The sequence below is a fragment of the Mus caroli genome, unplaced genomic scaffold (genome assembly GCF_978045245.1).
Source record: "Mus caroli unplaced genomic scaffold, Mus_caroli_1 scaffold_19, whole genome shotgun sequence".
In the NCBI taxonomy this organism is placed as follows: Eukaryota; Metazoa; Chordata; class Mammalia; order Rodentia; family Muridae; genus Mus; species Mus caroli.
Genome location: NW_028227274.1, coordinates 42,181,344 through 42,206,079, shown reverse-complemented (window position 1 = coordinate 42,206,079; position 24,736 = coordinate 42,181,344). Strand labels below are relative to the sequence as shown.

The following is a 24,736-nucleotide window of genomic DNA, read 5'->3' as shown; positions in this document are numbered from 1 at the left end:
TATTTCATGAAGGCCATAGCCTGAGGTAGGAAAGAAGATGCACCGCTGTGGACAGCTCCTGCCCCTGCTGCAGTCTGAGGAGGTATAGTGGTGCCACCATTTTGACAGGAGCTGCCATTTTGATAGCTCCTGTGGGGTATCTGATAGCCTCAGTAGGCTGTAGTGGGAAGCAGCATCCTGCTTAGGTTCTACAGTGACTGTGTCTTTTCTCTCATTGTCTGTTGTTGCTCCCAGTCTTTTTTTTTTTTTTCAATTGGTTAATTCTAAAAGAATGGTTACAAAGGAAGTGAGGGAAAGTGGGAAGGACTTAATGAAGTCATTCATGTATGGAGAAGGCAGAGGGCCTTTGTGTGAATAGAAGTTTTACCAATGTAGGAAGGATTAAAGCTTTTCCATTCAGATTTATCAGAGTGAAGTAGGTAAAATGATTTTTATAGAACTCTTTCAAGATGGAGGGAAGGGGTGGTATTAAATGATCTGAATTCCTTGTCCTAAATAATAGTTTTACACTTTGACAGAAAATACTAATATTTATTATGTAGGTTTCGAAGGTACCAGTTATGGGTTTAATCAGTGGAGACTAGATTGCATCTTTAACAAAAGGTGCCACTCAAATGAGCTAAAGCTACATGCAAAAGAATGAACCTGGATCCTTTTGTCTCACCCTGCAGGAAACACCAGATGGATTGAAGATCTCACCATAAGGCCTGAGAGTATGTAAGTATGTACCCAATATTCAAGTTTGTTTTGGCCCTCTTGTTAGTGTTTTAGCGAAATGTTGTAACTAAGGACTATGAACATTCAGTAAAAGCATTTTCCTCTGGTCTGTCTACAACTGTAGTGTTAGATCACAAGCCTGGCATTTCAAGACATTGTTTATGTTTAGAGAAATCAGTCCACATTTCTTCAGTTCTGGTCTCTGACTCCTGGGGAGAGAATAATGGCTTGTCTAAAAATGTCCTCCATTATCTTTGAATGTTCCTGCAGAGAAAACAGGAGCTTGTACAGAACCCTACTTCCTTATCTCTATAAACAAATAGAGATCCAAATAAAAAGGATGCTTACCAAAAAACTGGTTTTGAGATTTGGCTTGGCTTCTCAAGTTCTGTATGCAACTGATGAAAGTGTGAGATATCTGGCTCTCATTCCCTAACTTTGATAATCTCACATGCTCTCTTCCTACTCCTCTCCACTAAAGGCTCCCTTGCTGTGCTGACCATGGCATCTGTCTCTCGTACTTCTTGAACACACCCATCAATTATGGATTTCGCTCCTTTTATTTAAAACTTATCTTTATTTTAGGAAAAAGGGGAGTTTCCTAGATCTTTGTCCTTCCCAATGTGGTATATTGAATAAATAGAATAGTCTTTCTCAGCCTTTAACTGTTGCTCCCTTAATTAATTGGCTTAGTAAACACTCCTGGTTATACTTGGTTTATTGACAGTTTCAAGGTCCAGTCTCTGTTCATTAGTAACAATTTAAACTTTGAATGTGTTAATGGAAATGTTCCTGGACTGTTGGAAATATAACTTGTTACTTTTAGATTATCAAATAACAGGAATGTTATTTTCAACTACTATTTTTACTTGTAAATAACAATGAGCCTGGAGGCTATTTACTTTATCATCTCTAATATCTCAAGAAAATAGAATATTAATTAGTAAAATATTATTTTACAATGTATTGAATTAAATATATCTTTAAAAATTTCACATATGGCATATAAATATATTGAACAATGATAAATGTATTATGTAGTTTCTATTGCATGCTGTTTATTTATTATGCCTGTGTGTGTATTTGCATCACAGCCTATGTATGGAGCTCAGAGGACAGTTTGTTTGAGTCAGTTCTTTGCTTGCATCCTGTGATTACACATTCTGGATGTCAGATCATCAGGCTTGGTGGTACAACCCTTTGCCCTCTGTGCCTTCTTACTAGCCCTCCAGTATAAACATTCTGAAGAGGCAAATGTGGTAAATATAATAATATGTTAAGAATGTGTGTAATGATATGTTAAGATAATGATATTTTAGGCTCTGTGTCTAGTGCCAAACATAAGAGGGAAAACAGAAATGAGTTTGCCATTGCTCCCTGTGAACTTAAATCTACTGGTGAAATTATTGTGCTTTAATGAACGTAAATTCTCCAACATTTAGTGATTGTTTTTTTTCCAAAAAAGTAGGTTTTTGAAAATAAATGATAACTTAGACTTTATAAAAAGAATCTCACTGGATATTAACTCCATATTTAGGTAAAATGAAAAAAATGGTAGATGAAATTTAGTGGTATTTTAAATATGATGTTCTAGTAATAAAATGTGATTTAAGTAGAAAATCTGACATTTATTCTCTTCAAAAATCATCTTACTGTGGGAAATGTTTACACAAAAATTTAACATTTTTGGCATAGTATAAATGTCATTTGAAACAATTAAAAAGAAAATCAGCATTTAGTATAATTTGACTTTAAGATCCTTGCATAATTCAGAAAAAAAATTGTGGGTTTAGGAGGTGAAAGGATGGTTCACAGGAGGAGTGCATGCTGAACTTTTGGTACTCTTAGCCAACAGGTTTCTGATGGGACTCTATAGATAAGCCAGGGCTTCACAACGGAATGCATAATAATATCAGAGACACTTTATTAGATTTATCACAGTGACTGAAAAATTTCACAGTAGTCATCTGCAAAGTAGAGAGACAGGGGAATCAGACCTTGCTTAGCTCAAAAAATCAGGTAGCTCAGAGAGACAGACCAGCCAAAGCTGCAACCCAATCAAGCAGAAATCCTGAAGTCCTCCTAGCTTGCTGTTGCGGCAAATGTCCATTGAAAGGCAATATGATGTTCTAGGATCCCAACAGAAGAAAATACACCTGCCAGAGAGGAGAGAGATGGGAGGGGAGGGGAGGGAGAGGGAAGGAGGAGGGAGGGAGGGAGGAGGGAGGGAGGGAGGGAGGGAGGGAGAGAGAGAGAGAGAGAGAGAGAGAGAGAGAGAGAGAGAGAGAGAGAGAGAGAGAGAGAGATCATATTTGCTTCTGCTTTTTCACTCTACCAGCACTTCCAGAAAAGCTTATGGCACTGTCCTCTTTCAGGATAGGAATCAGCACTCAGTTCACTGACCATTGTGTCCTTTTCTGGACACTTACAGGTGTGATTTACCAACTAGTTTGGCATCTCTGTGCCTAGTCGAGTTTACAACCAGAATTAGTCTTACAAGGTTTGTATTTTCTGTTGTTACTATTAGTAATTAACATAAGAGAGTTCCATCCATTTCTATCAAACCTGGCTGATAACTTGCTACTCCATAATGGTAGCCTCTCTAGTTGATATCTTTGTTGTTTGTGAATCACAAAAAGATGTTAAACTGAGAAAGATTAAACAGGTGGCTCCTGGAGGCTGCCTTGATGTAGCAGCCTAAATTACTGTAGGTCTTAGATTAAGTTTAGAAAGAAGGTGACAACCAGGTGAGCTCCTCAAGCCCCAAATTCCATCTTCTAGTCCACACTTCTAACCACAATTGCAGAAACCTGCAGCCATCAGCAACCACCAGCTAAGATGTCTACCCCAATTCCTTACCTGCTAGCCATTATTCTGGGCAGACCCAGCAGTGGCAAGCTCTGCCCTGCATCCTCTGCTAGGAGCTTACAGTGGAAAAAAAAGGAAATTCCTTCCACCATATTATAATCAAAATACTAAATGTACAGAATAAAGAAAGAATATTAAAAGCTACAATAGATAAAGGGCAGTAACATATAGCCATACAGAAATCCATCAATGTGAGACATCCGGGCACCTTCCCTGCCAGAGGAGAGGTGTCTGCCCCACCTGGGAGGGCTTTGCCACAGCATCTGGGGGAGCCATCTTGGTTCCCAGATCCCGCCTAGACTAGTTTGCACAGGTGAGAGTGTTGACTACAGAAGCCAATAGCTTCTGGGACAGGTGGAAGCCACAGAGTTTCTGAGGCAGACCATGTTTCGGGCTCCAGACATCTGGGCACCTTCCCTGCCAGAGGAGAGGTGTCCGCCCTGCCCGGGAGGGCTTTGCCACAGCATCTGGGGGAGCCATCTTGGATCCCAGATCCCTGTGTTTTCCTGTTTTTCTTTAAGGACTTGTAACACTTTAGCAGTGTTCTCCTGTATTTCTTTAAGTGAGTTATTAAAGTCTTTCTTAATGTCTTCTACCATCATCATGAGATATGCCTTTAAATCCATGTCTAAGTTTTTGAGAGTGTTGGGGTGCCCAGGACTGGGTGAGGTGGGAGTGCTGTGTTCTGATGATGGTGAGTGGTCTTGGTTTCTGTTAGTAAGATTCTTATGTTTGCCTTTCGCCATCTGGTACTCTCTGGAGTTAGTTGTTATAGTTGTCTCTGGTTAGAGCTTGTTCCTCTCGTGATTCTGTTAGCCTCTATCAGCAGAACTGGGAGACTAGTTCTCTCCTGAGTTTCAGTGGTCTGAGCATTCTCTGCAGGCAAGCTCTCCTCTTGCAGGGAAGGTGCACAGATATCTGGCTTTCAGACCTGCCTCTTGGCAGAAGATGAAGGCCTGAAACAGGGCCTGTCCCAGAAGCTCTTAGCCTCTGTAATCCACACTCTCACCTGCGCAGACTAGTCTTGGAGGGATCTGGGAACCAAGATGGCTTCCCCAGGTGCTCCAGCAAAGCCCTCCCAGGCAGGGAGGACACCTGTCCTCTGGCAGGGAAGGTGCCCAGATGTCTGGAGCCTGAAACAGGGTGTGCCTCAGAAGCTGTCCTTTAAGGACCTTGGGGGTGACCTCCAACTCCTGGCCCAGGTGACCCAGTGCTGGCACTAATCAGAAGGGCTCAATGTTAAAATTTTAAATGTTTTCAGTATGTATACTCTTTATATATGGTGCTGTATTGTGTATGGACAATTTACTTAAGGTATATATTACCTGTTAAGCATACTCTACCCATAATCCCTTATATTCCCTCTTTTTAGTTATGTTGTCATTACTTCTCGGGCTTTACCCAAAGTGTCAATTTTAATTATTTTTAATTTTTTAATATTTTAAAGTTTGGTATTAAGTTATTGATACAGTGAAAAATGAAATTGTACAAGTAATGAAATGCGAGTTTTGTTTCATATTTATCATGTAATTCATATAAATATGGCATAACTTTTAAAAATCAAAATGAAATATTTATATGTTTATTGAAAGGATATTACTTAACTTCATATGTAAAAACAAAGAACTAAATACAGCTAAAGCAATCTTGAATAATGAAAGAACATCTGGATATATCACCATCCATGATTTCAAGCTCTACTACAGAGCTGAAAAAAAAAAAAAAAAGAAACTGCAGGTAGTAGCATAAAGCAGACATGATAATCAATGAAATTGAATAAAATACCCAGAATCAAAAACCTACACACCTACAGATACCTGAAGAAGCCAAAAATACACAATGTGCTGGAATAGTGCTGGTATAACTGGATATATGCATTTAAAAGAATTCTAATAGAGCCATCTTTATCACCCTGAACAAAACTCAAGATTAACTGGATCAAAAACCTTAACATAAACCAGGTACAGTGAACCTGAAGGAAGAGAAAGTGGTTGTCTTAGTCAGGGTTTCTATTCCTGCACAAACATCATGACCAAGAAGCAAGTTGGGGAGGAAAGGGTTTATTCAGCTTATACTTCCATACTGCTGTTCATCCCCAAAGGAAGTCAGGACTGGAACTTAAGTAGGTCAGGAAGCAGGAGCTGATGTAGAGGCCATGGAGGGATGTTCTTTACTGGCTTGCCTCCCCTGGCTTGCTCAGCCTGCTCTCTTATAGAACCAAGTCTACCAGCCCAGAGATGGCACCACCCACAAGGAGACCTCCCCTCCTTGATCACTAATTGAGAAAATGCCTTACAGCTGGATCTTGTGGAGGCACTTCCCCAACTGGATCTTCTGGAGGCACTTCCCCAAAGGAAGCTCCTTTCTCTGTGATAACTCCAGTTTGTGTCAAGTTGACACAAAATTAGCCAGTACAGTGGTGTAGACAGTCTTGAGCACTTTGGCATAAGACACACCTTCCTGAAGAGAATACATTAATGCAGACATTGAAATTCACAATTAATAAATAGGACGTTGTGAAACTGAAAGCTTCCATAAGGCAAAGCAGACTGACAAAACGGCAGCCTGAAGAATAAGTAAAGATTTCCACCAACTCTGTGTCTGAGAGAAGGGCAATATCGAAAATATATGAAGAACTCAAGAAACTAGACATTCCTTAATAATCCAATTAGAAAATGGAACACAGATCTAAACAGAAATTGTCAATAGCAATTGCAAATGGCTGAGAAGCACGTATAGAATGTTAGCCACCCTTAGCTACGGGGGTAATGCAAATCAAAATGACTTTGAGACTCCATCCTTCACCTATCAGAGTGGCTAAGATCACAAACACAAGTTACAGCTCATGTAGTTAGGATGTGGAGCCAGGGAAACACTCCACCATTGCTGGTGGGAGTGCAAACTCATAACAACCCCTACAGATATATATGCTGGTTCCTCAGAAAATTGAGAATTGATTTACCATAAGACCCAGCTATACCACTCTCAGGTGTATATCCAAAAGACACTCCATCCTATCACAAGAACACTTGCTCAAATATGGTCATAGCAGCTTTATTTGTAGTAGTCAGAAGTTGGAAATAGCCTAGATATCCCTCGAACAAAGAATGGATAAAGAAAATGTGGTACATTTTCAAAATGGAGTATTATTCAGCTGTTAAAAAGAATGGTATTATGGAATTTTCAGGCAAATGAATGGATCTAGAAAAAAATCAATCTGCGTGAGGTAACCCAGACATGGAAAGACGAACATTGCTTGTACTCACTTATAAATAGTCATTGGCTGTTAAGTAAATGGCAAACATACTACAGTCCATGGACCTAAAAAGTCTAAACAACAGGAAGGTAAATAAAGAGGTGCCTGGATCTTGCTGAGTAAGAGAATGTAATATATTTTGTGGGTTGACTGGGGGCTGGTGTGAATGAGTACAGGAGGGAATAAAGTGAGGGGATTGATGGAGAGTATAGAGAGACAACTGGGATTGGAAGGCATCTGGGATGCAATATAGAAACTATGTGCAGTAGAAACTCCCAGGATTCTATGAGGACGATCCCATGGAGGACTCCTAGTAGTGGAGGAGATGGAGCCTAAATCATTCTCATCTTCTGTAACCAGAAACTTTCCACTGGTGGAACTGATACAACAACCCAGATACAAAGTCTTCAACCTACAACCCATCTTGCTGCAAGATGTGCTGGGGCAATAGAGTTGCAGAACTTTTGAGAGTTGCAAACCAATGACTGCCCTAACATAAGACCTATACTTGAGAGGAAGACCATGACCAAAGATGGATAGAGAACTAGGATATCAAAAACAACCAAAATTCAATAATATGATTCCTAATGACATTCTACTATGCTCAGGGATAGGTTCCTACCACAGTCACCATAATAGAGGCATTCTCCAGCAGTTAATGGGAGTGGATGCAGAGACTCAGAAAACCAGTAGTTGGAGAGAACCCAAATTAAACACCTCGATCAGGTTCCTCCTCTTGGAACTTTGGGAAACCCTGCAGAAGAAGGGTTAGAAGAATTGTAGGAGCTAGAGGGGTAAAGGACACCAAAGAACATGGTCCATAGAATCAACTCACTGGGGCTCACAGGGGCTTACAGAGATGATTCCACAATCACAGAGTATGCATGAGTCTCAGACAGGTCCTCTGTATATATGCTATGGGTGTTTAGATTGGTGTTTAGAAGGAGTCTTTCCCATGAGAGTGGGAATGCCTCTGACTTTTTTTCCTCTTTTTGGTAACTCTTCCTCTTATTCTGATGTGATGGTTTTTAATCTAGTTTTATTGTATCTTATTATACCATATTTGATTGATATCCCCAAGAGGTCTGTGTCTCTTTAGAGAAATGGAGCAGGAGTGATCTGGCTACAGGAGATTCAGGGGAGTAGAGGGAGTGGAAACTGTGTTACATATGTATTGTGTGAGAGAACAATATTTTTAAAATGCATATATAATCCAAAAAAGAAAAGAAAAAGAAATAAAGATAGCAATATTGAAAATAACCAAACCGAATATGATGGTGGAAATGAAAAACACATGAAAGTAAGTAAAAACTTCAATAAAAAGCTTCCATAGCCTAGATAAAATGCATGAGAAAATTAGGGAAAGAAGACAAAAGAGAGGAATTGGACCAACCAGTCAAGGTTCATGATAATTTCTTTTACTGGACACTTATATACTGTGAAGGCAAAATCTACCAAGCATAGATTTATAACGAAGGGAAATCAATTCAACCTGATGAGTCCATTTCATGTTGGTTGCTCATATGTGTCTGTGTTTAAGGCTAACCAGAAAGCCAGTTATTTCTTACAGTTCTTCGTTTGGTAGTAGAACCTTCTGATACATCTCCTCTCCACGTTGGTCAGTCAACTGGCCTTATCACTGTGCATTGCTTCGTTAGGTGACCGTATTGTTGGGTTTTTGTTTGTGCAACTTCTCTGTCATGTGCAGAATACTGTGTCTCAGAAAAAAAACATCATGGTGCTCTTCATCTTGCACTGTTTGGCTCCCTCTTCTGCAGTGTTCCCTAAGCATTAGGTACAAGGCTTATGTTGTAAATGTATCAACTGGGATTTGTCACTCCTCAATCTGACCTAAGATTTTTGAATAAATTGTAATAGTTCCAAATCTAAATCATGAACACAGTTTTTAAAATTTTTTATCTTTTAACAAACTTTATTCTGATACACCTTAGTTATTTTATCTTTCTTCTCATCTTGCCCCATTATTTTGTAAGAATCTTCTACTTTTTAAAACTGATTTAAATTTAACTTTCCCTCATTAAGTGTCTATGTTCTCTTTTCATTTATTTATATATTTGTGTATTTATTTGCTTATTTATTTATTTAACAAATACTGCTCCCTCTCAGTACTTCCTTTACAGAGATCCTCCCTCATTTACCTTCCCCTTCTCTTCTAAAAGTGTGGGGTCCTGGGTCCTGGGCCCTGGCCTGTCAATCCTCTACCTGTTAAGGTAGATCCTCCCCCACTGAGACCAGAAAAGGCCTCAGATACCATAGTCAGGCTACTGCTTTAGGGAGAGCCTCTTCTCCAGTTGTGTGTGGGTCCACATGTAGACTGATTTGCATGTCTTCTACATACGGGGGAGGGGATTCTCATTCCAGCCCCTGTGTGTCCTTTGGTTGATGTCTCAGTCTCAGAATTCCCAGAAGATCTTGTTAGTTGACTCTGTTTGTCCCACTGTGGGGTTCCCATCCCCTTCAGGGCCTTCAATCCTTCCCTCAACTCTTCCCTAAGAGTCACAACCTCAGTCCAGTCTTTAGCTATGGGTATCTACATCTGTTTCAGTCAGGTGCTGGGTAGAGTCTCTCAGAGGACAGTTATGCTAGACTCCTGTCTGCAAGCATAATGGAGTATCATTGGTACTGTCAAGGATTAGTGCTTGCCCATGGGATGGGTCTCAAGTTGGAGCAGTTATTAGTTGGCCATGCCTTCAGTCTCTGTTCCATTTTTGTTCCTGCATTTCTTTTAGACTGGACAAACTTTCGGGTTGAAAGTTTTGTGGCTGGGTTGGTATCCTTATCCTTTCACTCAAGTTCCATCCTGGATATAGGAGGTAGCTGTTTCAGCTTCCATGACCCCACTGTTAGGAATCTTGGCTAAAGTTACCATCATGGACTCCTGATGGTGAGATGACTATCATTGACTCGTTTTCCCAGATCTCTGGGAATTCCTAAAGATTCCCCCCCGAACCCCCACTGCACCCCTGAAAGACAGAGATTTCCATTCATTCTCCTAGCGCTTAAAGAGATGCTCAAGTTCCTTAGTTACCAGGGAAATGAAAATCCAAACGACCCTGAGATACTACCTTAAACCAATCAGAATGGCTAAGATTAAAAACTCACGCGAAACCGGATGCTGGCAAGGAGGTAGAGAAAGGGGAATATTCCTCCACTACTGGTAGGATTGCAAACTTGTACAACCACTCCAGAAATCAATCTGGTGGTTTCTCAGAAAACTAGAAATAGTTCCACCTGTAGATCAAGCATATATCAAAAGATGATCAGACATATCACCAGGACACTTGATTTACTACTTCATAGCAGCTTAATTCTTAATAGCTAAAAACTGGAAACAACCCAGTTGTCCCTCTACTGAAAAATGGATACCGAATATTTGTTTCATTTATATAATGAAGTACTATTCAGTTATTAAAAACAAGGACATCATTAATTTTGTAGGCAAATGGATAGAACTAGAAAATATCCTGAGTGAGTTATCCCAGAGCCAAATGGAGGCAATGATGGTAGGGACATGAACCTTACCTCTATGTTTTGCATGCCTCTTGCCTCTTTTGAAATCTAACCTTTATATCACCATCTCATAGATAGGTTTGAGGTTGACAAGATGCCTTCATTTAAACCTTTCATCAATGTGATAAGACTGAATTGTTTTTGTTTTTTGTAATTTTTGTGCTTTACTCTTCTAGTCTTTCAATTGCTTGAAAAATGTTCAGAGCCTAGGCTGTTTATGCTAAAAGACTGGTAACAATAGTAACAGTCTTGGGACATTGTTATTTTCTCTTATCAATACATTTAGCTAACTCATTTGTTATGAGTTATAAAATATTTATAAAATGTTATAAAAATGTTTATAAAATATTTATAAAATGTTATAAAAATATTTAAGTCTTATTATAAAAGAGGACATAGAAGGTGTAATTGTTAAGAGGGAAAAAAAGGCATTGGCCTTACCTTGGGCATCATAGGTAATCAAAGACTTCCATGCTGTATGTCTTCTCTTCCTTTGGGTCATTTCCTACCTCTGTATATAAGAAGGTTAACTACCTAGGTACTGTCCATAGTTGTTTCCCTCAGGGTTCCTATTGCTATCTGACATTTGAAGCATCCACGTAAATTTTATTTTTCCAAGATCCTAATTTGGTGGTCAGTGATTTTTTTTTTTTTTTACAATGGTTAACTGTGTATTTCTTTTTCTTTTTTTTTTTTTTTGATTTTTAATATTTTTATTACATTTTCCTCAATTACATTTCCAATGCTATCCCAAAAGTCCCCCATAGCGCCCCCCACTTCCCTACCCACCCATTCCCATTCTTTTGGCCCTGGCATTCCCCTATATTGGGGCATATAAAGTTTGCAAGTCCAATGGGCCTCTCTTTCCATTGATGGCCGACTAGGCCATCTTTCGATACATATGCAGCTAGAGACAAGAGCTCCGGGGTTCTGGTTAGTACATCATGTTGTTCCAACAATAGGGTTGCAGATCCCTTTAGCTCCTTGGGTACTTTCTCTAGCTTCTCCATTGGGAGCCCTGTGATACATCCAATAGCTGACTGTGAACATCCACTCCTGTGTTTGCTAGGCCCCGGCATAGTCTCACAAGAGACAGCTATATTTGGGTCCTTTCAGCAAAATCTTGCTAGTGTATGCAATGGTGTCAGCGTTTAGAAGCTGATTATGGGATGGATCCCTGGATATGGCAGTCTCTAAATGGTCCATCCTTTCATCACAGCTACGAACTTTGTCTCTGTAACTCCTTCCCTGGGTGTTTTGTTCCCAATTCTAAGAAGGTGCACAGTGTCCACACTTTGGTCTTCATTCTTCTTGAGTTTCATGCGTTTAGCAAATTGTATCTTATATCTTGGGTATCCTAAGTTTTGGGCTAATATCCACTTATCAGTGAATACATATTGTGTGAGTTATTTTGTGATTGTGTTACTTCACTCAAGATGATGCCCTCCAGGTCCATCCATTTGGCTAGGAATTTCATGAATTCATTCTTTTTAATAGCTGAGTAGTACTCCATTGTGTATATGTACCATAATTTCTGTATCCATTCCTCTGTTGAGGGACATCTGGGTTCTTTCCAGCTTCTGGCTATTATAAATAGGGCTGCTATGAACATAGTGGAGCATGTGTCCTTTTTACCGGTTGGGACATCTTCTGGATATATGCCCAGGAGAGGTATTGCTGGATCCTCCGGTAGTACTATGTCCAATTTTCTGAGGAACCGCCAGACTGATTTCCAGAGTGGTTGTACAAGCTTGCAATCCCACCAACAATGGAGGAGTGTTCCTCTTTCTCCACATCCTCGCCAGCATCTGCTGTCACCTGAATTTTTGATCTTAGCCATTCTGACTGGTGTGAGGTGGAATCTCAGGGTTGTTTTGATTTGCATTTCCCTGATGATTAAGGATGTTGAACATTTTTTCAGGTGTTTCTCTGCCATTCGGTATTCCTCAGGTGAGAATTCTTTGTTCAGTTCTGAGCCCCATTTTTTAATGGGGTTATTTGACTTTCTGGAGTCCACCTTCTTGAGTTCTTTATATATATTGGATTTTAGTCCCTTATCTGATTTAGGATAGGTGAAGATCCTTTCCCAATCTGTTGGTGGTTTTTTTGTCTTATTGATGGTGTCTTTAGCCTTGCAGAAGCTTTGTAGTTTCATGAGGTCCCACTTGTCAATTCTCGATCTTACAGCACAAGCCATTACTGTTCTATTCAGGAATTTTTCCCCTGTGCCCATATCTTCAAGGCTTTTCCCCACTTTCTCCTCTATAAGTTTCAGTGTCTCTGGTTTTATGTGAAGTTCCTTGATCCACTTAGACTTGACCTTAGTACAAGGAGATAGGAATGGATCGATTCGCATTCTTCTACATGTTAACAACCAGTTGTGCCAGCACCATTTGTTGAAAATGCTGTCTTTCTTCCACTGGATGTTTTTAGCTCCCTTGTCGAAGATCAAGTGACCATAGGTGTGTGGGTTCATTTCTGGGTCTTCAATTCTATTCCATTGGTCTATTTGTCTGTCACTATACCAGTACCATGCAGTTTTTATCACAATTGCTCTGTAGTAGAGCTTTAGGTCCGGCATGGTGATTCCACCATGAGAAGAGTTTTTGCTATCCTAGGTTTTTTGTTATTCCAGATGAATTTGCAGATTGCGCTTTCTAATTCGTTGAAGAATTGATTTGGAATTTTGATGGGGATTGCATTGAATCTGTAGATTGCTTTTGGCAAGATAGCCATTTTTAAATGTTGATCCTGCCAATCCATGAGCATGGGAGATCTTTCCATCTTCTGAGATCTTCTAGAATTTCTTTCTTCAGAGACTTGAAGTTTTTATTATACAGATCTTTCACTTCCTTAGTTAGAGTCACGCCAAGATATTTTATATTATTTGTGACTATTGAGAAGGGTGTTGTTTCCCTAATTTCTTTCTCAGCCTGTTTATTCTTTGTGTAGAGAAAGGCCATTGATTTGTTTGAGTTAATTTTATATCCAGCTACTTCACCGAAGCTGTTTATCAGGCTTAGGAGTTCTCTGGTGGAATTTTTAGGGTCACTTATATATACTATCATATCATCTGCAAAAAGTGATATTTTGACTTCATCTTTTCCAATTTGTATCCCTTTGATCTCCTTTTGTTGTCGAATTGCTCTGGCTAGGACTTCAAGTACAATGTTGAATAGGTATGGAGAAAGTGGACAGCCTTGTCTAGTCCCTGATTTTAGAGGGATTGCTTCAAGCTTCTCACCATTTAACTTTGATGTTGGCTACTGGTTTGCTGTAGATTGCTTTCATCATGTTTAGGTATGGGCCTTGAATTCCTGATCTTTCCAAGACTTTTATCATGAATGGGTGTTGGATCTTGTCAAATGCTTTTTCCGCATCTAACGAGATGACCATGTGGTTTTTGTCTTTGAGTTTGTTTATATACTGGATTACGTTGATGGATTTCCGTATATTGAACCATCCCTGCATCCCTGGGATGAAACCTACTTGGTCAGGATGGATGATTGTTTTGATGTGTTCTTGGATTCGGTTAGCAAGAACTTTATTGAGGATTTTTGCATCAATATTCATAAGGGATATTGGTCTGAAGTTTTCTATCTTTGTTGGGTCTTTTTGTGGTTTAGGTATCAGAGTAATTGTGGCTTCATAGAATGAGTTGGGTAGAGTACCTTCTGTTTCTATTTTGTGGAATAGTTTGTGAAGAACTGGGGTTAGATCTTCTTTGAAGGTCTGATAGAACTCTGCACTAAACCCATCTGGTCCTGGGCTTTTTTTAGTTGGGAGACTATTAATGACTGCTTCTATTTCTTTGGGGGATATAGGGCTGTTTAGATCATTGACCTGATCTTGATTCAACTTTGGTACCTGGTATCTGTCTAGGAACTCCTCCATTTCATCCAGGTTCTCCAGTTTTGTTGAGTATAGCCTTTGGTAGAAGGATCTGATGGTGTTTTGGATGTCTTCAAGATCTGTTGTTATGTCTCCTTTTTCATTTCTGATTCTGTTAATTAGGATGCTTTCCCTGTGCCCTTTAGTGAGTCTGGCTAAGGGTTTATCTATCTTGTTGATTTTCTCAAAGAACCAGCTCCTTGATTGGTTGATTCTTTGAATAGTTTTTCTTGTTTCCACTTGGTTGATTTCACCCCTGAGTTTGATTATTTCCTGCTGTCTACTCCTCTTGGGTGAATTTGCTTCCTTTTGTTCTAGTGCTTTTAGGTGTGTTGTCAAGCTGCTAATGTGTGCTCTCTCTAGTTTCCTTTTGGAGGCACTCAGAGCTATGAGTTTTCCTCTTAGAAATGCTTTCATTGCGTCCCATAAGTTTGGGTATGTTGTGGCTTCATTTTCATTGAACTCTAAAAAGTCCTTAATTTCTTTCTTTATTCCTTCCTTGACCAAGGTATCATTGAGAAGAGTGTTGTTCAGTTTCCACGTGAAGGTTGGCTTTCTATTATTTATTTTGTTATTGAAGATCAGCTTTAGTCCATGGTGATCTGATAGGATGCATGGGACAATTTCAATATTTTTGTATCTGTTGAGGCCTGTTTTGTGACCAATTATGTGGTCAATTTTGGAGAAGGTACCATGAGGTGCTGAGAAGAAGGTATATCCTTTTGTTTTAGGATAGAATGTTCTGTAGATATCTGCCAGATCCATTTGATTCATAATTTCTCTTAGTTTCTCTGTGTCCCTGTTTAGTTTCTGTTTCCATGATCTGTCCATTGGTGAAAGAGGTGTGTTGAAGTCTCCCACTATTATTGTATGAGGTGCAATGTGTGCTTTGAGATTTACTAAAGTTTCTTTAATGAATGTGGCTGCCTTTGTATTTGGAGCATAGATATTCAGGATTGATAGTTCCTCTTGGAGGATTTTACCTTTGATGAGTATGAAGTGTCCCTCCCTGTCTTTTTTAATGACTTTGGGTTGGAAGTCAATCTTATCAGATATTAGAATGGCTACTCCAGCTTGTTTCTTCTTGCCATTTGCTTGGAAAATTGTTTTCCAGCCTTTCATTCTGAGGTAGTGTCTATCCTTTTCTCTGAGATGAGTTTTCTGTAAGCAGCAAAATGTTGGGTCTTGTTTGTGTAGCCAGTTTGTTAGTCTATGTCTTTTTATCGGGGAGTTGAGTCCATTGATATTAAGAGATATTAAGGAAAAGTAATTGTTGTTTCCTGTTATTTTTGTTGTTAAAGTTGGCATTTTGTTCTTGTGGCTGTCTTCTTTTAGGTTTGTTGAGGGATTACCTTCTTGTTGTTTCTAGGGCGTGGTTCCTGTCCTTGTATTGGTTTTTTTCTGTTATTATCCTTTGAAGGGCTGGATTCGTGGAGAGATAATTCGTGAATTTGGTTTTGTCGTGGAATACTTTGGTTTCTCCATCTATGTTAATTGAGAGTTTGGCTGGGTATAGTAGCCTGGGCTGTAATTTGTGTTCTTTTAGTGTCTGTATAACATCCGTCCAGGATCTTCTGGCTTTCATAGTCTCTGGTGAAAAATCTGGTGTAATTCTGATAGGCTTGCCTTTATATGTTACTTGGCCTTTTTCTCTTACTGCTTTTAGTATTCTATCTTTATTTAGAGCATTTGTTGTTCTGATTATTATGTGTAGGGAGGTATTTCTTTTCTGGTCCAGTCTATTTGGAGTTCTGTAGGCTTCTTGTATGTTCATAGGCTTCTCTTTCTTTAGATTTGGGAAGTTTTCTTCTATAATTTTGTTGAAGATGTTTGCTGGTCCTTTGAGTTGAAAATCTTCATTCTCATCCACTCCTATTATCCGTAGGTTTGGTCTTCTCATTTTGTCCTGTATTTCTTGGATGTTTTGAGTTAGGATCTTTTTGCATTTTACATTTTCCTTGATTGTTGTGCCGATGTTCTCTATGGAATCTTCTGCACCTGAGATTCTCTCTTCCATCTCTTGTATTCTGTTGCTGATGCAGGTATCTATGGTTCCAGATTTCTTTCCTAGGGTTTCTATCTCCAGTGTTGCCTCATTTTGGGTTTTCTTTATTGTGTCTACTTCCCTTTTTAGGTCTAGTATGATTTTGTTCATTTCCATCATCTGTTTGGATGTGTTTTCCTGTTTTTCTGTAAGGACTTTTCCCTGTTTGATTATGTTATCCTGTTTTTCTTTAAGGATTTGTAACTCTTTAGCAGTGTTCTCCTGCAATTCTTTAAGGGATTTTTGTGCTTCCTCTTTAATGTCTTCTACCTGTTTAGCAGTGTTCTCCTGTATTTCTTTAATGTGTTATTAAAGTCCTTCTTGAAGTCCTCTACCATCATCAGGAGATATGCTTTTAGATCCGTGTCTAGCTTTTCCGGTGTGTTGGGGTGCCCTGGACTGGGCGAAGTTGGGGTGCTGGGTTCTGATGATGGTGAGTGGTCTTGGTTTCTGTTAGTAAGATTATTACGTTTACCTTTCGCCATCTGGTAATTTCTGGGGTTAGTTGTTATCGTTGTCACTGTTTAAAGATTGGAGCAGAAGCTGTGTTCCACTCACCAGCAGTCTCAAAATCCTGCGGCGGGGGTCGTGGGTAGCTGACGGTACCCCGGTGCTGGTCCAGCCGGAAGAGGCCTGTGGTCCTACTCAGGCCGGTTTTCTGCTTCCCTAACTAATGCAGTCTCTGGTCCCGCGCGCAATTGGATTGGAGCAGAAGCTGTGTTCCACTCACCAGAAGTCTTAAGATCCTGTGGCGGGTGTTGTGGGTAGCTGGCGAGTGTCAGCCGACCCTGTGTCCCAGCTGCCCAGGTGCTTTTCTGACCGGAAGAGTCTTGTGGCCCTATGTAGGCCGGATTTCTCTCCCCCCAACCAGAGCAGTCTCAGGTCCTGCGTGATTGGACTGGAGCAGAAGCTGTGTTCCACTTACCAGCAGTCCCAAAATCCTGCGGCGGGGGCGTGGGTAGCTGGCGGGTGTCAGGTACCCCTGCGCTCCAGCAACCCCGGCGCTGATCCGGCCGGAAGTGGCCTGTGGCCCTACTCCGGCAGGTTTCTGCTTCCCTAACTAATGCAGTCTCAGGTCCCGCGCGCAATTGGATTGGAGCAGAAGCTGTGTTCCACTCACCAGAAGTCTTAAGATCCTGTGGAGGGTGTTGTGGGTAGCTGGCGAGTGTCAGCCGACCCTGCGCCCCAGCTGCCCCGGTGCTTTTCTGACCGGAAGAGGCTTGTGGCCCTATGTAGGCCGGATTTCTCTCTCCCCAACCAGAGCAGTCTCAGGTCCCGCGTGATTGGACTGGAGCAGAAGCTGTGTTCCACTCACCAGCAGTCCCAAAATCCTGCGGTGGGGGTCGTGGGTAGCTGGTGGGTGTCAGGCAACCCTGTGCTCCAGCAACCCCGGCGCTGATCCGGCCGGAAGTGGCCTGTGGCCCTACTCCGGCAGGTTTCTGCTTCCCTAACTAATGCAGTCTCAGGTCCCGCGCGCAATTGGATTGGAGCAGAAGCTGTGCTCCACTCACCAGAAGTCTTAAGATCCTGTGGCGGGTGTTGTGGGTAGCTGGTGAGTGTCAGCCGACCCTGCGCCTCGTGGTCAGTGATTTTGATATAGATATTTCCCTAACCCATTGGACCAGAAGACACTGCTTCCAATACACTTAGCCTTACCACCTCAATCTTGTTTTTCAAGAAAATGCTCCAGAGGCTTGCCCACTGCTCAATCTAATAGAGTAATTTCCTTAGGTCAGATTCTCTCTTCCTATATATGTTTCTTCCAGTAGATCCAATTTCATTTGGCAACCTAAGAAAACCTGTTCTTGTTAGAGAGAGAGAGTAGGTGTTGTTGCCACATGTTACTCTGCTTTCCTTAGTATAGTATAGCTGATTCCATCTATACAAATTGATGCTTCTTTAACAAGAACAGATTCACGATACAGAAACAAAATGTAATTTGTTTTCTTTAAGCTTTGGAGATGTTCCAGTGTCTTTGGAAAATGCAATGTATTGGATTGGAGACATATGTTCCATATTGCCTATGATTTCTTACACTAAATTCCAATAGTTAACCCTGAGATACTTTCTAGGAAGTTTCCAAATATCTTACTGTAAGTTCAGATTAATGATAGATAAGGTGCCTACCATCTTCTTGATGAACATTTAAGTATTATATTACATATTTATCATTGAAAATGTCTCAATTATAATTGTCAAAATATCCATATAACTTAGTCAACAGCTCACACAAAAGGGATCCTTAAAAATGTTGAAAATATTTACATTTTATTAATTAGAACATGTATGAGTAGAATTGACACTTGAGCTCATATAAAAAATTAAGAAAACATATTTTCACATCACCATCAGATAAGTGAAAATAAATACATCAATTACAGGCTCACATTGGAGAGATTCTTCATATTCTTGATTCCACATTAAGATTCATAGAAGACTTCACTTGTTGATTAGGAATTTAAGACCCTGGTTGAGAACATTCCACTTAATTGTATGAAGTACCATGAAACCATTATTCTTTAGTACAAATATTATATCTATATTCAATTTTTTCTATAAACAAAGAAGTTAGAAGAAAAAAATAAATATTTGAACTACCATTTTCAATTGATTGTGGATTATATAGATACTTTTTCATGGAAAATCATGATCAGTATTTGGTGGAGAGGGTTTCTGCCACCCTCTACATATGTAGCAGGGCCTCTCCTACTCCCCACCCATAAAAAGAGTCCTTTGTCCAAACATTCTATATGTTCAAATTGACTCAGACTTGGGATCTGCTTAACTAAAAAGAGAAAAAGAACAGAAATTGTCGTATATTTTCCTCAAAGAAAAGTCCAATTTGATACTAAATGAACACAAATGTTTATGAAAGGAAGCATTTGAGAGAGGAGAAAAATGTGAAAGGAGTCAAATGAAAGAGAATATATGTGTGATTTTACTAGCATTACAAGCATGATATTTAAACATGCACTAAGTAATAAAAGGGGGGGATGTGATTGTCAGTGATGGAGCAGAAAAGGAGTTTGTAAGGAAGTTCCTGAGACTACTTTGGACTTAAAAGCTTAGGTTTGTCAACAAGTAGACAAGAAAAAGCAGACCTTTCTTTAATTTTAGAGACAATTGCAATACATTTCAGAATTCTATACTTAACTATTTTTGCTCAAGTGTGGAAATTACACTTAACACCTATCTTAGCTAGCTTAATATGTCAACCTGACACAGCCTAAAAGCTCCTGATTAAAAAGTCTCAATTGAGGAATTGCCCAAATCAGATTGGTATATGAATATGTCTCAGGAGAGATTGTCTTGATTGTTAATTGATGTAGGAGGCCAGAGCCCTTCATAGGGGTAACAATTCCCTAGGCAAGAGGTCTTAGGAAAGTAAACTAAACAATGAGCCTGTGATTAAGCCAGCAAGCAATATTCAGCTCTGATTTCTTCTTCAAGTTCCTGCTTGGTTTCTTTTTTTTTTTTTTTTTTTTTTTTTTTTGGTTTTTTTTCGAGACAGGGTTTCTCTGTGTAGCAATGACTGTCCTGAAACTCACTCTGTAGACCAGGCTGGCCTCGAACTCAGAAATTCGCCTGCCTCTGCCTCCCAGGTGCTGGAATTAAAGGCGTGCGCCACAACACCCAGCTCCTGCTTGGTTTCTTGACCTGACTTCTCCCAATGATAGACCTTTGACCTTTAAACTGAAATAAATCTTTTCTTTTTCTTGGTTGTTTCTTATGATGATATTTGCAATAAATAACAACAGAATAAAACTACAACAGTACTTTGAACTTACAGTATATAATACTTGAGCTTACAGAATTATAGTGGGTTAGTCTACTGCTATCATTTCATAAAATCAATTAAATTAATTGATTAATACTTCGGAAGCCAATTCAGTAGACTACTGCTAATAAATCAATATAAAAACTATTACCTATAATAAAAAATGTAAAGAAATTTAGAAATGGACTCTTGTGTTTTCATTAGTGAAAGTGGTTGTATTTTAGGTATGTTGTATTTGTGTTATCAGAAACAGGATTTTTTTCATCAGCTTCTGAAAGTTTCCACATTAATTTGGAAGACTTAATATTAAACCATCTGTTATTAAACTTTTCAATGCAGAAGTGACATGAATTAACATATGTCAGAGAAAAAATCAGAAGAAGAACAAATTGGTTCTTCTTCATTGAAGCACACAGATACATATATTATAAACCCCATACAATTTAGCTTTTAAACATAAAAAGACAGCATAACAACTGTCAGATAATGATGTTTGGTATAAAAATTTCTCTGGATAAAATGATTCATATTAAGTATTAAATATAAATATTAACATACTACAATGCTACTTAAGCTTCATATAAGTCTGATATTCTAAGGCAATGTAAATAAGTGACTGTAATTTCATAATTAGGTTATCATTCTTCAGCTTCATCTATTACTCAGATAAAAATTTCCATTGTTTTGTACTATGTCATAAAGCTGAATGATTTATTTGTGGTTTTTTTTTATCTGTGTCTGGTTTCATAAAAAGTGATGTTTAACCTACATTGAAATGGATTTTTTATTGGTTTCAGTTTTCTTCTTTTCTAGAATAAGTCACTCTATTTTAAATACGAAACATTCCTATATACAATAAGGATTTTGTTCATTAATGAAATTTTTGAATAATGGAATGTTCTATCCTATCAATCACATTAAGTAGGATTTTCACTGGGGTGAAAGCATAATGGAAAATTTCACTCACCAAAAAGGAAGAGTATGAAGGTCAGGATAAAAAAAATTTTTGATTGAAAACATTTTATTAAATGTGTGGAATAAACATTTAACACTATTTATAACACATTTCTTGTGAAAGCCTCTTGTAGAGTAAGGAACAACTTGTCCTGTTCTGTGGGTTGCTAACTGTGCTAGACTCTTCCCTTGTTCTTCCTTGAATCCTCAAAATCAACAAGACACAATCTGAACACAGGATTCTTAGAGACTGTCAATGCTCTTGTTACAAATCAAAGAACGGAATTATTCTCCCAACCATTGGCTTATCCAGAAGGCACCCAGCCTCTGTGAAGGAAATATCTATAATGGAATCTCAGATCTTGCTTTTAAAATTCAGAAATAGTTACTCTACACATAAAAGACCTGGGAAACCCCTTTTGAGAATTTCAGACAGTAGAATAACCTAAGAGTCTCTCTAGCCACCTAACAGAATTTTTTTTATACATTAAAATGCATTTTAATGATGAATAAAATTACAAATTTTTATAGAACAAATTTTCAAAAACCTGTAGATACCCCAGAGTCAATTATTCTGAACATACACTTCTCAATATATATTTAGGCTTCTACAAAGAGGGCAGAACCTCTTAAGCCCCCAATGAGGTTGGAAACACATATTATGCTTCTGGAATATTATGTTCTGTCTCAATAATTCTTTCTTGGATTTTACAATGTTGACTATATACCCTTGGTCTGTAGATGTCACCAAAATTGTCCTTGTTGCCTTTTTGATTTCTTGAGCTGACAAAACATTCCTGACTCAGAGGAAAGAACTGCAGAAAGCCTCAGGAATTCAATCTTCCACCCTTCAGAAGCTCCGTGTAAATAATGGCCAGGACTCACATTTTAAAAGCACTCCACTAAAGCAATAAAGATAATTATTTAAAGTGCTGCTAACAGTGGAGATGGCTTATAAGTTGTTCTCAACTTCAGCTAATGTTGGAAAAGGGATTTTCCTTGGTTTTCATTTAAGATCTTCTATGTTCATTTGAGAAAATTAAATTTTAAATAGTTTTGTTTCTACTTGTATCATACTTCTTTTAAAAAGTCTCACTCCTCTATATTCACTCATGATTGCCTTCTACAAGGTCTTGTTGAGCATGCTTTGAATGAAAATTCTCCAGTAAGATGACACCTAGCAACCCATTGTTCTGTGAGAATTGTAATCTGCCTCCAGCAGGACACTTGTTGCAGGTTATAAGAGAAGTTTCTCTCTTGAATATAGGAGTAATTTTTACTTTCCTTTCCAGGAAGCCATTGCATATACCAGTGTCTGGGAGTTTTTTTCCTTATGGACATTCTGATCCTAACACATTTATGTCAGTTTCATAACAACAGAGCCCACACTGAGTTCAGAACACTCTTATTATTTTCTGTTCTTTTATTTATTTATTTATTTATTTATTTATTTATTTATTTATATTACGTATTTTCCTCAATTACATTTCCAATGCTATCCCAAAAGTCCCCCATACCCCCCCCACCCCCACTTCCCTACCCACCCATTCCCATTCTTTTGGCCCTGGCATTCCCCTGTATTGGGGCATATAAAGTTTGCAAGTCCAATGGGCCTCTCTTTCCAGTGATGGCCGACTAGGCCATCTTTTGATACATATGCAGCTAGAGACAAGAGCTCCGGGGTACTGGTTAGTTCATCATGTTGTTCCAACTATAGGGTTGCAGATCCCTTTAGCTCCTTGGGTACTTTCTCTAGCTTCTCCATTGGGAGCCCTGTGTTCCATCCAATAGCTGACAGTGAGCATCCATTTCTGTGTTTGTTTGGCCCCGGCATAGTTTCACAAGAGAGAGCTATATCTGGGTCCTTTTAGCAAAATCTTGCTAGTGTATGCAATGATGTCAGTGTTTGGAAGCTGATTATGTGATGGATCCCTGGATATGGCAGTCTCTAGATGGTCCATCCTTTCATCACAGCTCCAAACTTTGTCTCTGTAACTCCTTCCCTGGGTGTTTTGTTCCCACTTGTCCACTGTGCCCCAAGAAGGGGCACAGTGTCCACACTTTGGTCTTCATTCTTCTTGAATTTCATGCTTTTAAATGGAGAAATATCAGCAGTTTTGCTAAGACTGCCCATTTTGCTTCTTTTACCTCTGCACACATGATCATCCAGTTCTTGAGGCTTTTAAGTATTGTTTCAGTGGGAAACTTGGTTGAGGGTAATAGAAATGAACAAACACAATAAAGCACTTGTACACTGTGTTCTCATTAAGCAGAGCAATGTGCCTTCTTCATAAGACACATCAAGTCCTGTCCAGAAAAACTTGTCCTGACTTGGACATTTTACAACTTACCCAGATTTATCTGGAACAATGAGAAAGGAGAAAGCAATGACTAGTAAGAAAGCCTGACATAATGAAGTCTGCAAAGCTTTTCAGGCAATTGGATTAAAAACTATAAGAAAATAGAAGCAAAAAGATTATATACTTGGTAATCTGCACAGCCAGATACATTCGACTTAATAGGATATTTGCTGCTTATTATATATTTTGTTTGAAGTGTCTATAAAGTCACACAGAATTATAGACACTTAGACGGAGTGCTGCTGTGGTTAGTTTGGCCAGTTTCACAACTAGAGCATGTGTAAATATATAACAAATTTAAGACCAGGGGTAGACATCAAGTAGGATTAGACTCCAGTTGATTCACTACCCAAGATACTGTCTATTGTGCATACAAGCATGGGCTTTGGTATGTTTGAACAGCTTCCAAAAGAGTCTCTGGCAACAAAAAGCAAAAAAAAAAAAAAAAAAAAAAAAAAAAAAAAAAATCTCCACAAAACAGCAAAAGCAGGATGCAAATAGCATAAAGAGAGGAAGAATCTTTGGAAAGAAATTAAGGTCACCGTAGAGAAGGTCCTAAGATAAAGGCTAATAGTTTCATCCATCTCTTAAAGTGGAATAGAAGACACTGTGGGCTTTGAAGTAGGCATTCATTAGGGATTTTTAGTTAAAACCCTTTGAAGTCTGATTTCTTGAAAGAGCTTTGGCATTGAGCACCACAATTCAAATCCTATCTAGTACCAAATGATTTTGAAAAAATATTGAGACTTTTTCATCCACTAATTTTCTACTTCATAGGTAGCAATAATTTCTATTTCAGCGTTCTCATTAAGTTTAGAATTTTCAGGTATTCCTTACATGTACACCACAATTATATTTCTTCCCTATTCCAACCTACTCTTTTAAGTAATGATTAAAGCTTACTTTAGAAAAGAGAAATATTTGAGTTTAGCAATATTATATACAAATGGAGTAGATAATGACATTATCTACTACAGGTAACATTACACAAAAGAGCAAACCTGAAATTACTGGGAAGCCCTTTCACCTCACATATTAACTGTTACTCACCTCCATTTCATTATGTTGACACATGATCATACTGTGTAGTATAAGCTGGCTACACTCACCATCTTCTTTTGCCCACCTTCTGAGTTTACTGACATTCTCTTGAAGATCACTGGTACTGTTATGAGTAGCCTTGATAGTATTCAAATGCGTTCATCAGCAGAAATCACTGATAAAATGAATGAACTATCTCAAGTAATAGTAGGTCACATTTATATGTATATGTATATGTTTATTTATATAAATACATAAATAAATATATCTTTACTTAATATAAATTTTAAATGTTT

At 38.8% G+C, this 24,736-nt stretch overlaps 1 protein-coding gene across 1 annotated transcript in view; it reads left to right on the top strand.

Annotated features, from left to right (window-relative positions):
- The window catches only part of LOC110285129 (serine protease inhibitor Kazal-type 11), a 103,780-nt gene that overhangs the window by 66,502 nt on the left and 12,542 nt on the right, over positions 1-24,736 (top strand). The window contains exons 4-5 of the mRNA XM_085833598.1: positions 672-717; positions 1,812-1,976. The gene's annotated coding sequence lies outside the window, so the exon portion shown is untranslated. The remainder of the gene's footprint in view (positions 1-671; positions 718-1,811; positions 1,977-24,736) is intronic.